The sequence below is a fragment of the Pleurodeles waltl genome, chromosome 5, assembly GCF_031143425.1.
Source record: "Pleurodeles waltl isolate 20211129_DDA chromosome 5, aPleWal1.hap1.20221129, whole genome shotgun sequence".
Classification (NCBI taxonomy): Eukaryota; Metazoa; Chordata; class Amphibia; order Caudata; family Salamandridae; genus Pleurodeles; species Pleurodeles waltl.
In genome coordinates this window covers 1,849,650,210-1,849,662,800 of record NC_090444.1, presented here as the reverse complement: position 1 = coordinate 1,849,662,800, position 12,591 = coordinate 1,849,650,210, and the positions used below count along the sequence as shown (strand labels likewise).

Here is a 12,591-nt window from a genome sequence, read left to right as displayed (position 1 = left end):
AGTGACCGCGGGAGGGGCACATTGAATCAGAGGAGAGACGGTAGTTTTGGCATCAGAGGGATGGTAGGGAGGGGGGTGGGGCACGATGGGAGCCCATGTGCTTAACAAAGGGCTGTGCAGACTGTCCGCTTTGCAAGGTATGGCTAACAAAGAGGAGTGGGTACAGGAGCGCCGGGGCCCAGGGGTCTGAGATGCCCACATCACAAGTATAACTGTCTGACTTTAAAAGGGGCTCATTTTCTTTACCAGCAGCAGGCCAGAGGGCACCCGTGTTGCCAAAGAGAGGGAAGCTGTGGGAACTCATTGTTTCCCCATGGGGCAGAGAGCAAGTTTCGAGACTGGACTGGTGGTCAGGCCTGGTGGGAAACAGATGAAAGAGGCTGAGGAGAGGGCCTGCTACTCAGGGCTGCAGACATCATTAGTGCACAGGTGCAGTTGCTCTGGGGCCCAGGAGTGTGGGGGGCTCACAACATTCCAATTATGGGCAGCAGTGTTTTTTGTCAATGTATTTTTTTGTGTGATACCTTTGCTTTTTTATAAGTCTCACATTGACTGTGGACTACGAGCAGGGCCACTGGAATAATGCGGCATGAGAAGGTCGAATTATGTGGTAGGGCGTAGTAAATTATGTGGCAAGAAAGGGCAAATTATGCAGTACATTTTGTATTAGTATTATTTCATTATTTCAACATTTTTCAACGTGGTAACACTGTCTGGGCATTGGTTGCACCTCATTAGTAAGATTTTAATACCCAAACGTCGCAATAAGCAACAAAAAGGTGACAAGTCCAACTTCACAAGGGGCCTTTCACTGTGCGGCAACACAAGTTGCTGCATTTTAAGTAACTGTTGAACCATTGGAGCTAGAAACATTTTTTTAAAATATGATAATGGATTATGTGGCAAATGTGGCAGATCTGTAATTATGCGAAAATCGCTGCGGCCACTCAATCGCATAATTCCAGTGGGCCTGACTATGAGGTACAAAAAAGCACCCCTGAAATGCCCACCCCTAAACTCAGTCCGGCCCCTCCCTCTCCCCCAGTCCTTGCCATAAAATTTTACAAGGGGGGGCGACTTCAAAGCGTTTAGCTATGGGGGCCAGAGCAATAAAGTTTGAAGACCTCTGGACCAGAGGCAGCAGTCCACCTTGTAGTGAGGTTCACCTGTGACAACATGACACTGGAATGTCACCAATCACCTGACAAAACCTTCAACTTGCACAATCCCCACAGCGGTCAAAGTCCCAGAGTGCAAGGACTGAGCGGCCAGAGCTGAAAGTACCGGAACAGGTCATGGTGCAACCTGAGAGAGGTACAGACAGGAGGCGCCATCTCCCGCACGGGCCACTAGCGAGGGCCTTCGTGGCGCTGCCCCACCTCCTGCAAGAATAAGGGAGTCTGCACTGCTGAACCTGAGAGAAAAGCAGCCCTCATTTACACTAGGACACCACCGGAAGCCACAGGCGGGGAGTGGCCTGTGGCAAGGCGTGCCACAGAGAGAAAGAGTGCGTAAAACACCAATACACCGTCACTGTCAGAACCTAAATCCTTCACACTTCAGGGAATTTACTTTGACGACACTTGTTTTTCTTGTCACGTCCATAAAATGCTTGGCATTGCCCCATATCGTACTCAGTTGTCTGCACAGGGCTTCACTTGGCCTACACAGGAGAGGGTGTCACTTGGGATGCACAGGAGAGGGTGTCACTTGGCCTACACAGGAGAGGGTGTCACATGGCCTGCACAGAAGAGGGTGTCACTTGGCCTGCACAGGGTGTCTCTTGCTCTGCACAGGAGAGGGTGTCACTTGGGCTGCACAGGGCGTCACTTGCTCTGCAAAGGAGAGGGTGTCACTTGGCCTACACAGGAGAGGGTGTCACTTGGCCTGCACAGAAGAGGGTGTCACTTGGCCTGCACAGGGTGTCTCTTGCTCTGCACAGGAGAGGGTGTCACTTGGCCTGCACAGGGTGTCACTTGCTCTGCAAAGGAGAGGGTGTCACTTGGCCTGCACAGGGTGTCTCTTGCTCTGCACAGGAGGGTGTCACTTGGCCTGCACAGGGTGTCTCTTGCTCTGCACAGGTGAGGGTGTCACTTGGCCTGAACAGGGTGTCTCTTGCTCTGAACAGGAGAGGGTGTCACTTGGCCTGCACAGGGTGTCTCTTGCTCTGCACAGGAGAGGGTGTCACTTGCCCTGCACAGGGTGTCTCTTGCTCTGCACAGGAGGGTGTCACTTGGACTTCACAAGGTGTCTCTTGCTCTGCACAGGAGAGGGTGTCACTTGGCCTGCACAGGGTGTCACTTGGTCTGCACAGGAGAGGGTGACTTGGCCTGCACAGGGTGTCACTTGGACTGCACAGGAGAGGGTGTCACTTGGCCTGCACAGGGTGTCACTTGGACTGCACAGGAGAGGGTGTCACTTGGCCTGCACAGGGTGTCACTTGGACTGCACAGGAGAGGGTGTCACTTGGCCTGCACAGGGCGTCACTTGGCCTGCATAGGGTGTCACTTGGACTGCACAGGAGAGGGTGTCACTTGGCCTGCACAGGGTGTCACTTGGCCTGCACAGGGTGTCACTTGGCCTGCAATGGTATCAGCCTCAAGTTTCCCTCAGTCAATAGAGATGCATAAAGAGGGCTCAGCTCTTCTGTACTTGTCAGGGGTGTGGGAGGGCTCACAGTCTGTACATGTGTCTAGAGAGGGCTCTCTCAGTCTGTACATGTATATGGACAGGGCTCTGTCAGTCTGTAAAGGTGCATAAAGAGGGCTCAGCTCTTCTGTACTTGTCGCGGGTGTGAGAGGGCTCTCAGTCTGTACATGTGTCTAGAGAGGGCTCTCTCAGTCTGTAAATGTGTCTAGACAGAGCTCTCTCAGTCTGTAAAGGTGTCTAGACAGAGCTCTCTCATTCTGTAAAGGTGTCTAGACAGAGCTCTCAGTCTGTAAAGGTGTCTAGACAGGGCTCTCTCAGTCTGTAAAGCTGTCTAGACAGGGCCATTTCAGTCTGTACATGTATATAGCTAGGGCTCTCTCAGTCTGTAAAGCTGTCTAGACAGAGCTCTCTCATTCTGTAAAGGTGTCTAGACAGGGCTCTCTCAGTCTGTAAAGCTGTCTAGACAGGGCCCTTTCAGTCTGTACATGTATATAGACAGGGCTCTCTCAGTCTGTAAACCTGTCTAGACAGAGCTCTCTCATTCTGTAAAGGTGTCTAGACAGGGCTCTCTCAGTCTGTAAAGCTGTCTAGACAGGGCCCTTTCAGTCTGTACATGTATATAGACAGGGCTCTCTCAGTCTGTAAAGCTGTCTAGACAGGGCCCTTTCAGTCTGTACAGATGAATAAAGAGGGCTCTGCTCTTCCGTACTTGTCGGGGGTGTGGGAGGGCTCACAGTCTGTACAAGTATCTAAAGGGGATATTGCCTCATTGGAAACATTTTAGGCTAAATGTTATGCCTCATAGTTACTAGGGGCAGGCGGACTCTATAGTCACACTTTAAACAGGGTTTAGAATAGCGGCTCCCAACCTTTTGAGCGTTGGGGCCCCCACTGAATCATTACTGACATCCGGGTAACCCCCTTGAGACATTATTGGCAGCCAAGGACCACCAGCCTAAGCAATTTCTAGGATTTAAACCTCAAAGTAATACACAAAAATACAAAAAAATGTATACACCAGGCAAATAACCCAGTATTGCTATATTTAGTTTAATTCACAATCAAATTTCGAAATGTTTTCAACTTTTCAAATGGTTCTATGTTGCTTCATTTGTACGTACTACATTGATTTAAATGTATTATTTTAATAATATTTAATTTTGAAAAACATCCGTGGACCCCCTCAAGAGACCTCGCGCAACCCCAGGGGTCACCGGACCACAGGTTAAGAACCACTAGTTTAGAGGACACGGTGTCTGGGGCCTTTCATTGAGCTTAACAGGTGTCTAGACAGGACTTCACTCAGTGTCTACAGGTGTCTGGAGTGGAGGCTCCTGGACTGAATGTGTATCTTGAGGGTCCCCACAGTCTGAACATGCCCCTGGAAGAAGAGGCTCAGCTTGTCAATGTATAAGTAAAGAGGGGGTCTCTCACTCTCTACGGGTGTCTGGACAGCACTTCACTCAGTGTGTGCAGGTGTCTGGCGTGGACGCACCTGGATTGTATGTGTATGTAGAGGGCTCTCACAGTCTGTACATGCGCCTGGAAGACGGGGCTCAGCCTGTCTATACATATGTAAAGAGGGGGTCTCTCACTCTCTACAGGTGTCTGGATGGGATTTCACTCAGTATGTGCAGGTTTATGGGGCTCACTCTGTTGCCCCTACAGGTGTCTGGAGGGGGTTCTGCTAGTCTGTATGGGTAACTTGAGGGGGCTCCCCTCAGTCTGTACATATGCTTAGAAGGGGTTCACCCCGCCTGCACATGAGGTGGGGGGGTTTGGGGAGCTTTACTCTCTATAGATGTCTGAAAGGGACCTCAGTCAGCCTCTACAGATCTTTGGAAGAGGCTCGCTTAGTCTGTACTATGAAGGCTGTCAGTTTTGACAGGCGTCTCGAGGGGCTGTGCTTTAATCTGCACAGATGGTTTCCGGGTCTGACAACAGAGAGGCAACCTCAGTCTGTACTGATATCAGGAGGTGCGGGGCTCCCTTGGTCTGCTCTGGTGTAGGGAGGGGCTCTCTCGCCCTCTGGGGGTGTCTAGAGGGTGCCACCTCAGTCTGCACTGATATCAGGAGGTGCGGGGCTCCCTTGGTCTGCTCTGGTGTAGGGAGAGGGCTCTCTCGCTCTCTGGGGGTGTCTAGAGGGCGCCACCTCAGTCTGCACTGATATCAGGAGGTGCGGTGGTCCCTTGGTCTGCTCTGGTGTAGGGAGAGGACTCTCTCGCTCTCTGGGGGTGTCTAGAGGGCGCCACCTCAGTCTGCACTGATATCAGGAGGTGCGGGGCTCCCTTGATCTGCTCTGGTGTAGGGAGGGGGCTCTCTCGCTCTGTGGTGTCTAGAGGGTGTTACCTCAGTCTGCACTGATGTGAGGAGGTGCGGGGCTCCCTTGGTCTGCTCTGGTGTAGGGAGAGGACTCTCTCGCTCTCTGGGGGTGTCTAGAGGGTGTTACCTCAGTCTGCACTGATATCAGGAGGTGCGGTGGTCCCTTGGTCTGCTCTGGTGTAGGGAGAGGGCTCTCTCGCTCTCTGGGGGTGTCTAGAGGGCGCCACCTCAGTCTGCACTGATATCAGGAGGTGCGGTGGTCCCTTGGTCTGCTCTGGTGTAGGGAGGGGGCTCTCTGCAGGTGTCTACAGTGTGCTACCTCAGTCTGCACTGATGTCATGGAGAGAAGCTGCACCAGAGTAGGGTGCTGTGAAGTGAGTACTTCTGCCACTGAGAGGGGCTCCCTCAAATCTCACAGACGATAGACAGTGAAACACTCCATGTCACCGAGAAGGGCTCCCCCTACACCCCTGTTATCTGCTGCGCACGAGACACCTCAAGCCTCACTCACTGTGAGTGAGACTCACACATGAAGAGATTAGCTTGAGTTCTCACTCATACCCTGTAAACACTCTACACGAAACTCTTTTCATAGCTCCTTGGTGCACTGGGCCGATTTTAGGAGCTGTTCGCACTTCAGGAAGCCACCAATACCCCCTGGAGGGGACACCCTTCTTTAGATGGGCGGAGCCAATTTTGACACTAGAGTACTGCTCTAAGCTTTGCAATTACTTTAGTGAGGTGTTGCTATGCTTCGTTTGTTGTACAATTAGTTTGAATAGTTAAAATATTTCACGAATGTCACTTCTCGTGTTGTTATTGACGCCAAAGCGCCCTATGACATCATTAAGTATGACTTGGTTCGTGCTCCTAATACTTTTCAACTGAGATCTCTTCTACTGTTGCCAGGGTGCCCCCCTCCTATCCCCCCCCCCCCCGCCCCCACACTTCCCCCCTCCAGCACACCCCACCCCCACCCAGTAGTGGAGGTGCATTTCCCAGAGACGTATTAAGGCATGACCAAGGGCCCCAGCCTTTCAGGGACCCTGAGACCCAGCTCTGTTCTGCAGGGAGTCTTGACCCGATGACCCTGAATAATTCTTAAACAAATTGTTTAAATGTTGTTTTCATTTAATTTGTTTTAATGTGTCTATTAGAAACATTTTGCAGAGAAAATGCTATGTTTATGTTTCATGCAACATCCATAAAACGTTTCCTTTAGATCAAAACAGGGCTTCACATATGAGACATGGAGGGGGTCACAGAAATGATTTCCTGTAATATTACTGAACTGCTGCTGTTACAATATTGAAAACTCACATCACCATCCCCGAGTATTACATGTAAACACATTTAGAATTTAGAGCAGAGTGTCTGTGCACTGTCAGTGACCGGGCCAAAGAGGGCCTGAAAGAGCCGAAATTGGATCATAGAGTCAAAGCTATTCTGAAGAAGGGGCCCCAAAATATGTTTGACACGGGGCCCCCCAAATCCTGCGGCTGCACGTGGCACCTTCTGTCTCTGCACTGAGTTGCATTACTGCACACACCAGACCGTCCCCTGCACCCCTGACACCGAGCCACCAGCTCCTGCCTGGATGTCCCGCTTTTTAGGGGCTGCGGCGCCCTCCAGCGGCGGCCGGGGGAGGTGCAGGCCAGAGCAGCGCCCACCCACCGGTGCTGAGGCAAAAGCATCCTCCCCCGCCCCGGCACCGAGCCAGCATCCCAGAGGAAACCCGGCCCCCACCGGCCAAAGCCCCCCTCAAGAACGGCGCGTGCGGAGCGCGCTCTGAGACGTGGGAGTAACAACAGCCTGGGGTATAGCGCCCACTGCAAGGCGCGGCGAACGCGGATAAAGCGCCAACCGCCGGGTGTTGTAAAACTGTGGATAAAGCGCGGACTTTATAGACGCAGAAGAACGAGATGGAGCGCCAAATGTAAGGTGAGTAAAACTGCGGATAAACCACACACTGTGAGGTGCTTTAAAAGTAGACAAACCACCCACTGTGAGGTGCAATAAATGTGGATAAACCACCCACAGTAAGGTGCATAGAAAATGTGGACAAACCACCCACTGTAGGGTGCAGAGAAAATGTGGATAAACCACCCACTGTGAGGTGCAATAAAAGTGGTTAAACCACCCACTGTAAGACACATAAACGTGTGGACAAACCACCCACTGTGAGGTGCAATAAAAGTGGTTAAACCACCCATTGTAAGACACATAAACGTGTGGACAAACCACCCACTGTGAGGTGCAATAAAAGTGGTTAAACCACCCACTGTAAGACACATAAACTTGTGGATAAACCACCCACTGTAAGGTCAGTGAAAGTGTGGACACAGAGTTCCCTGTAAGGTGCCACTGCTAACTAGAGTGGATAAAGCGCCCACCACAGAGTGCTGCTAAGTGTGGACAAACCAGCAAGTGCGAGGCGCTAGTTAGCGCGGATCCGCCGCCCTCCACTGTCAGGTGCTCTTACGCGCGGGCCCCGAGGGGCGGGGAGTGCGCTCAGTGCCCGAGAAAGCGCCTGCAGAGAGTGTGTTGTGACAGCACAGCCTGGCGGAGCGCGCGGGGCATTCAGTAGTCACAGGGCCCCCCTATTCTCCGGGCTCTGAGCTCACCCCTTGTTTTCACAGCTGCTCTGAGAGAAGAAAGCAAAGCCCGGGAACACGGTGGCACCGCATGCACACAAGGGGACACGTCACTCGGGGAGAGGGGTGACTTACCAGCTGTGCCCAGCTGTGCGTCCTTCTGCGCCAGGCTCACTCCATGCCCTGGCAGAAATCAGGGCCAGCGGGGGGGGTGCGCACCTCCAAGCGCCCTACTCCGAGAGGGGAGGAAGGGGGTCCCTTATCCGAGCAGTGACCCTTGTCCCGTGGGTGGTAGGCACTTGGCAGATTCCTAGACACGGGACCCCAGTAGGCAGCAGGCAGGTCCCATAGGGTTCTCCAATCAGGGGCTCCGTAGGCAGCAGGCAGGGGCTGCGGTGGTGAGGTCCAGATCCCTGGGGGCTCCGGTGCTGAGGTCAGTGGGCAGCAGCCATGTCCCTGGGGGTCTCTGGTGCTGAGGTCAGTAGGCACGTCCCTCGGGTGGAGGGTGGGCTCCGGTGCTGAGGTTCTCGGCAGCAGGCGGATTCCAGGGGGTTCTCCAATCAGGGGCTCCGTAGGCAGCAGGCAGGTCCCCGGGGGCTCCGGTGCCGATGTCAGTGGGGGGAGCTCTCCAAGCAGGGGATCCGCTTTTGGGGTTTGGGTGGGCGGCTCCCTACGGCTGTCCTCCGAGCAGGGACCCCAGTAGTGCCGTCCAGTCTCCGCCAAGGACCACCAAGTGCGCCAGGTAGGGGCCCCGAAACCTCTGCTGTCCAGGGCCCGGCGCCCTCAGCGAGGGTCCACTGTGTGTGTGTGCGGCAGGCTGGTGCTGTGTGCCCTGAATGTGCGCCACATACACGGTGCTCATGTGTGTGCTTAGTGTGTGGGAGCCAGGCTGAGAGTGTGTGCGCCACAGAAGCGGTGCTCATGTGTGCCCTGAATGTGCGCCACAAACACGGTGCTCATGTGCGTGGGGCCAGGGCTGACAGTGTGTGGGTGACACACACGGTGCTCATGCGTGTGCTGTGTGCGTGGGAACAGGGCAGAGAGCGTGTGCGCCCCAGAAGCAAGGCTCATGTGTGCCCTGAATGTGTGCCACACACACGGTGCCCATGTGTGTGCTGAGTGCGTGGGAACAGGGCTGGTAGTCTGCGTGTGCCACAGGGACAGTGCCCATGTGTGTGGCAGCAGGGCGGACAGTGTTTGTGGGTGCTGAGTGTGTGGGTGCAGGGCTCGCAATGTGTGCCACTGGGAGCCGTCTGCAGTGGGTGCGAGAGAGGCTGGCGGCGCAGAGAGTGCCCGGGTGGCGTCTTCTCCCTTCAGGATCCAGGCTGGATCTGTCCCCCTCACACAGCTCCGCTCCACTTCTGGCAGGAGGCAGGACCTGCTGCTACTGTTCAACAGACTCTTAAAGGGGCAGCAGCCTGGCCCTGCCCGGCGCGGCACCGTGCAGCAGGGAACTAACTTTATAAACAGGGCCACTGGAATTATGAGGTTGTGTGAGATTATTACAGGTTTGCCGCATTCGCCACATAATTTTAACAAAAACAAAATTGTTTGGGGCTCAAAGGCTACTAACAATGAGGCGATACGAAGTGGAATGCTATTTCCAAAGCTGGACTACACACCCCTCTGTAGATATTATCTATATTTGGGTGTTAAACTGGTTCTAATGAGGTGCGTCCAATGCACATACAGAGTTACAAATGTTAAAAATTGCGAAATAATTAATACTATTACAAAACGTGCCGCACTATGCCCATAATTTCCCTTTTCTTGCGCATAATTTACTCAACCCTGCTGCATAATTTGGCCCTCTCTTGCCACATAATTCCAGTGGCCCTGTTTATAAGCATTCAAAACGTGTAAACCATCCCAAAATATCTCTGGCTAGAAGACACATTGTTAGAAATGGGGTTTCTGGTTGGCTAAGGTGTGCACCTCAGCCAGGCAGAACCCACCACTCTAGTCAGGGCAAGTCAGTTACACACCAAAGATAACCTGTGCTCGCCCCCTGGTAGCTTGGCACAGAGCAGTCAGAATTATCCTCAGATTTCATGCGTAAGGCGTTGCGCAACACCCTCACAGCAGTGACACAATAAATACACCACAAAAGAGACACCACACAGAGTTATATGAAAATATGTGTTGACACAATAAATACACCACAAAAGAGACTCCACACAGGAATATACAAAAATATGGTTTCTATTGTATATTTATCACAGGCCCAAAAACATCATGGAACATTAATGACGGGCATATTACGTATGGCCAAACATAATACTTCTCATACTGATATTGCAAGAACCGGACAGGTATGCATTATGCAAAACTTCACCGACTTAGTGGAAAAGTGATATGATAAAACCCGTCAGAGAACATAAGTACTGGGCATTATACATGACCCATTATATTTTAGGAATAAATCATGGCCGGGTATAAGAGCAGCAACAGGTAATTGTCAAAGCACTTCAATTACCAAGGAGCCTTATAGGTACCCAAATCACAAAAAAATTACACAGCATAGTGCACTGCACGTCTATAAGATGTGATACTGTATTCATGTGGACCCCGTGGGCTGCAGGAATCCCCTGCGCATCTACTATATGCTTTATGGTAGTTCTTGGAGCCGTGGCAGGATTCGGAGTGGGGATTGTCATCAGTGGGCTCACCCCGTCAGCTGCTCCGAGATGCTGGAGAAACACTTCGCACAAGTTCTGGCAAACCCTATGGGGGTCTCACGGATCACCACTGACAACTCCAAGGTACGTAGGCACCCACCCGGCCAAAAACAGAGGAGCACGGGATGGATATACGGCTTCTCCAGCACCACCCACCCTTTGTTGTAACCTCCAGGGACACAAGGGAAGCTCGACAGGCCACTGATAACTTTCTATAGTGGGTCGTGCAGCGTTGGTGGCTGTAGCAGCCCCGTCATCATGAGGCGACTCCTTGTTTCCTTGGCGACTCTCCCCACAGCAGCTAGAGCTCGCCAGCTCACGCCCACAGTATGCACTATACCACATGGCATAGCTGCCTGAGCAATATGCCCCTACTCATTCTTAGACATTGTAAGTGCAGTGTAGCCATATTGAGTATATGGTCTGAGAGTTTGTCATTACGAACTCCACAGCACCATAATGACTTAATTGAATACTGGGAAGTTTGGTATCAAACTTCTTAGCACAATAAACCCACACTGATGCCAGTGTGGGATTTATTGAAAAATGCACACGGAGGGCGTTGTGGATGTGTTGCAGTCGGACGCAATGCAGTCTGGATGTGTTGCGTCCAGCGGGCCCAGCGACCTCTGCCAACTCCAGAGGACTGCCCTGCGCCCAAAAGGTCCAAGAACAAGCACTGTCTAAAGCAGTGGTCTCCAATCTTTTTAATGCCGCGCCCCCCCAGTTGAAAAATAAAATCCTTGGTCCCCCTTCAGAATTTTTCACAAATACTTTATAAGGATTGCAATGTTTAAATATGTTTAGACCTATTTAAACATTGCAGTTAAGTACTGTTATCTTTTTTTAAATGCAATAACATGCTTCTGCTTAAAACAAAGCCCTGTTATCTGTATAATGCTTCTTTTGGCCAGAGTCTGGTGCCCCCCCCCCTAGGATCACTTGGGGCCCCCCTAGGGGTGCCCGCCCCCCAGTTTGAAGACCTCTGGTCTAAAGAAACCTACCCCCCTAGGATCACTTGGGGCCCCCCTAGGGGTGCCTACCCCCCAGTTTGAAGACCTCTGGTCTAAAGAAACCTACAACCACGGACTACCACCTCACTCCGGATGCGTGAGTCTTGGACCCTGTGTACCCGATGCCCATGGCCCATGTCCAGGTGGTCCACCCAGCAAGAGAGGGTCCCCAGGTGATTTTGAGCAAGTGCCCACCCTGGGTTGGCCTCTCCACTACAACGCCTGCAGAGGGAATCCCGAGGACCCCCTCTGACTGCGAAGCTCTGGACGAAGATATCCAACACCTAAGTACACACTGCACCCGCAGCCCCCAAGCCTTGGAGAAACCGACCCCCGGTGCCTCAACGTTCAGCAGGCGGCCCTCCTCCCTGTCCGAATGGTAGTGTTCCCGAGACACCCCCCTGGACCTCGTCTGCAGCCTCTGAGTGACCCCCGGGGTCTCCTCATAGACCAGCATTGAAACCTGATGTCCTGTTTGCACCCTACACCCGGCCGTCCTTGTGCTGCTGTGTTTGGTGCCTACTTGTGGCCCCTTCAGTGCTCTTCTAATTCCCCCTGGTCTGCCCTCCGAGTTGCGGGTACTTACCTGCTGGCCGACCTGATTCCGAGCACCCCTAGTCTCCATAGGCGCCCGTATTAAATTTGCTCAACTTTGACCTCTGCACCTGCCCGGCCCCGTTTTGCGGGTAGTGGGTGTTTGGGGTTAACTTGAACCCCAACCGGTGGACTTCCTATAATCTGGAGACTGAAACTGTAAGTGTTACCTGTAAAACGATCTAACTTTTCTTCTCCCCAGGTACTGTTCTGAAAATTGTAGTGTCCACTTTAAAAACAGATTATTGCCAATAATTCAAAAACTGTGTTACTTACCTATTTCAAACAAAGAACTGTTGACACATGTGTGAAATACGAAACTTTTAAGGTACTTACCTGCAACTTGAATCTTGTAGTTCTAAAAATAAATTAAGAAAATATATTTCTACAATATAAAAACCATTGGTCTTGAGTTAAGTCCTTGAGTGTGCTTCTTCTATTGTCTGTGTGTGTACAACAAATGCTTTGCACTACCCACTCATAAGCCTAACTGCTCGACCACACTACCACAAAAGAGAGCATTAGTATTATCTACTTTAGCCTCTGTTAAGCCTCTGGGAACCCCTGGACTCTGTGCACACTGTACCTCACTTTGATATAGTATATACTGAGCCAGCTTCCTGCAGTATGTTAATGTACAGGCACACTGTTTCTAGCAGCAGCCACTCGTTGCATTCATTGCACTGCCGGGAGATATCTGTGCCACATCACTGGAGCTCTGGCTGATAGAGTGTGCAAGTA

At 52.0% G+C, this 12,591-nt stretch overlaps 1 protein-coding gene across 2 annotated transcripts in view; it reads right to left on the bottom strand.

Annotated features, from left to right (window-relative positions):
• DAAM2 (dishevelled associated activator of morphogenesis 2) overlaps positions 1-8,887 on the bottom strand; it is a 517,936-nt gene extending 509,049 nt beyond the window's left edge. For both annotated transcript variants that reach the window (XM_069236334.1, XM_069236335.1), the window contains exon 1: positions 7,701-8,887. The gene's annotated coding sequence lies outside the window, so the exon portion shown is untranslated. The remainder of the gene's footprint in view (positions 1-7,700) is intronic.
• Positions 8,888-12,591: the final 3,704 nt, after the last annotated feature.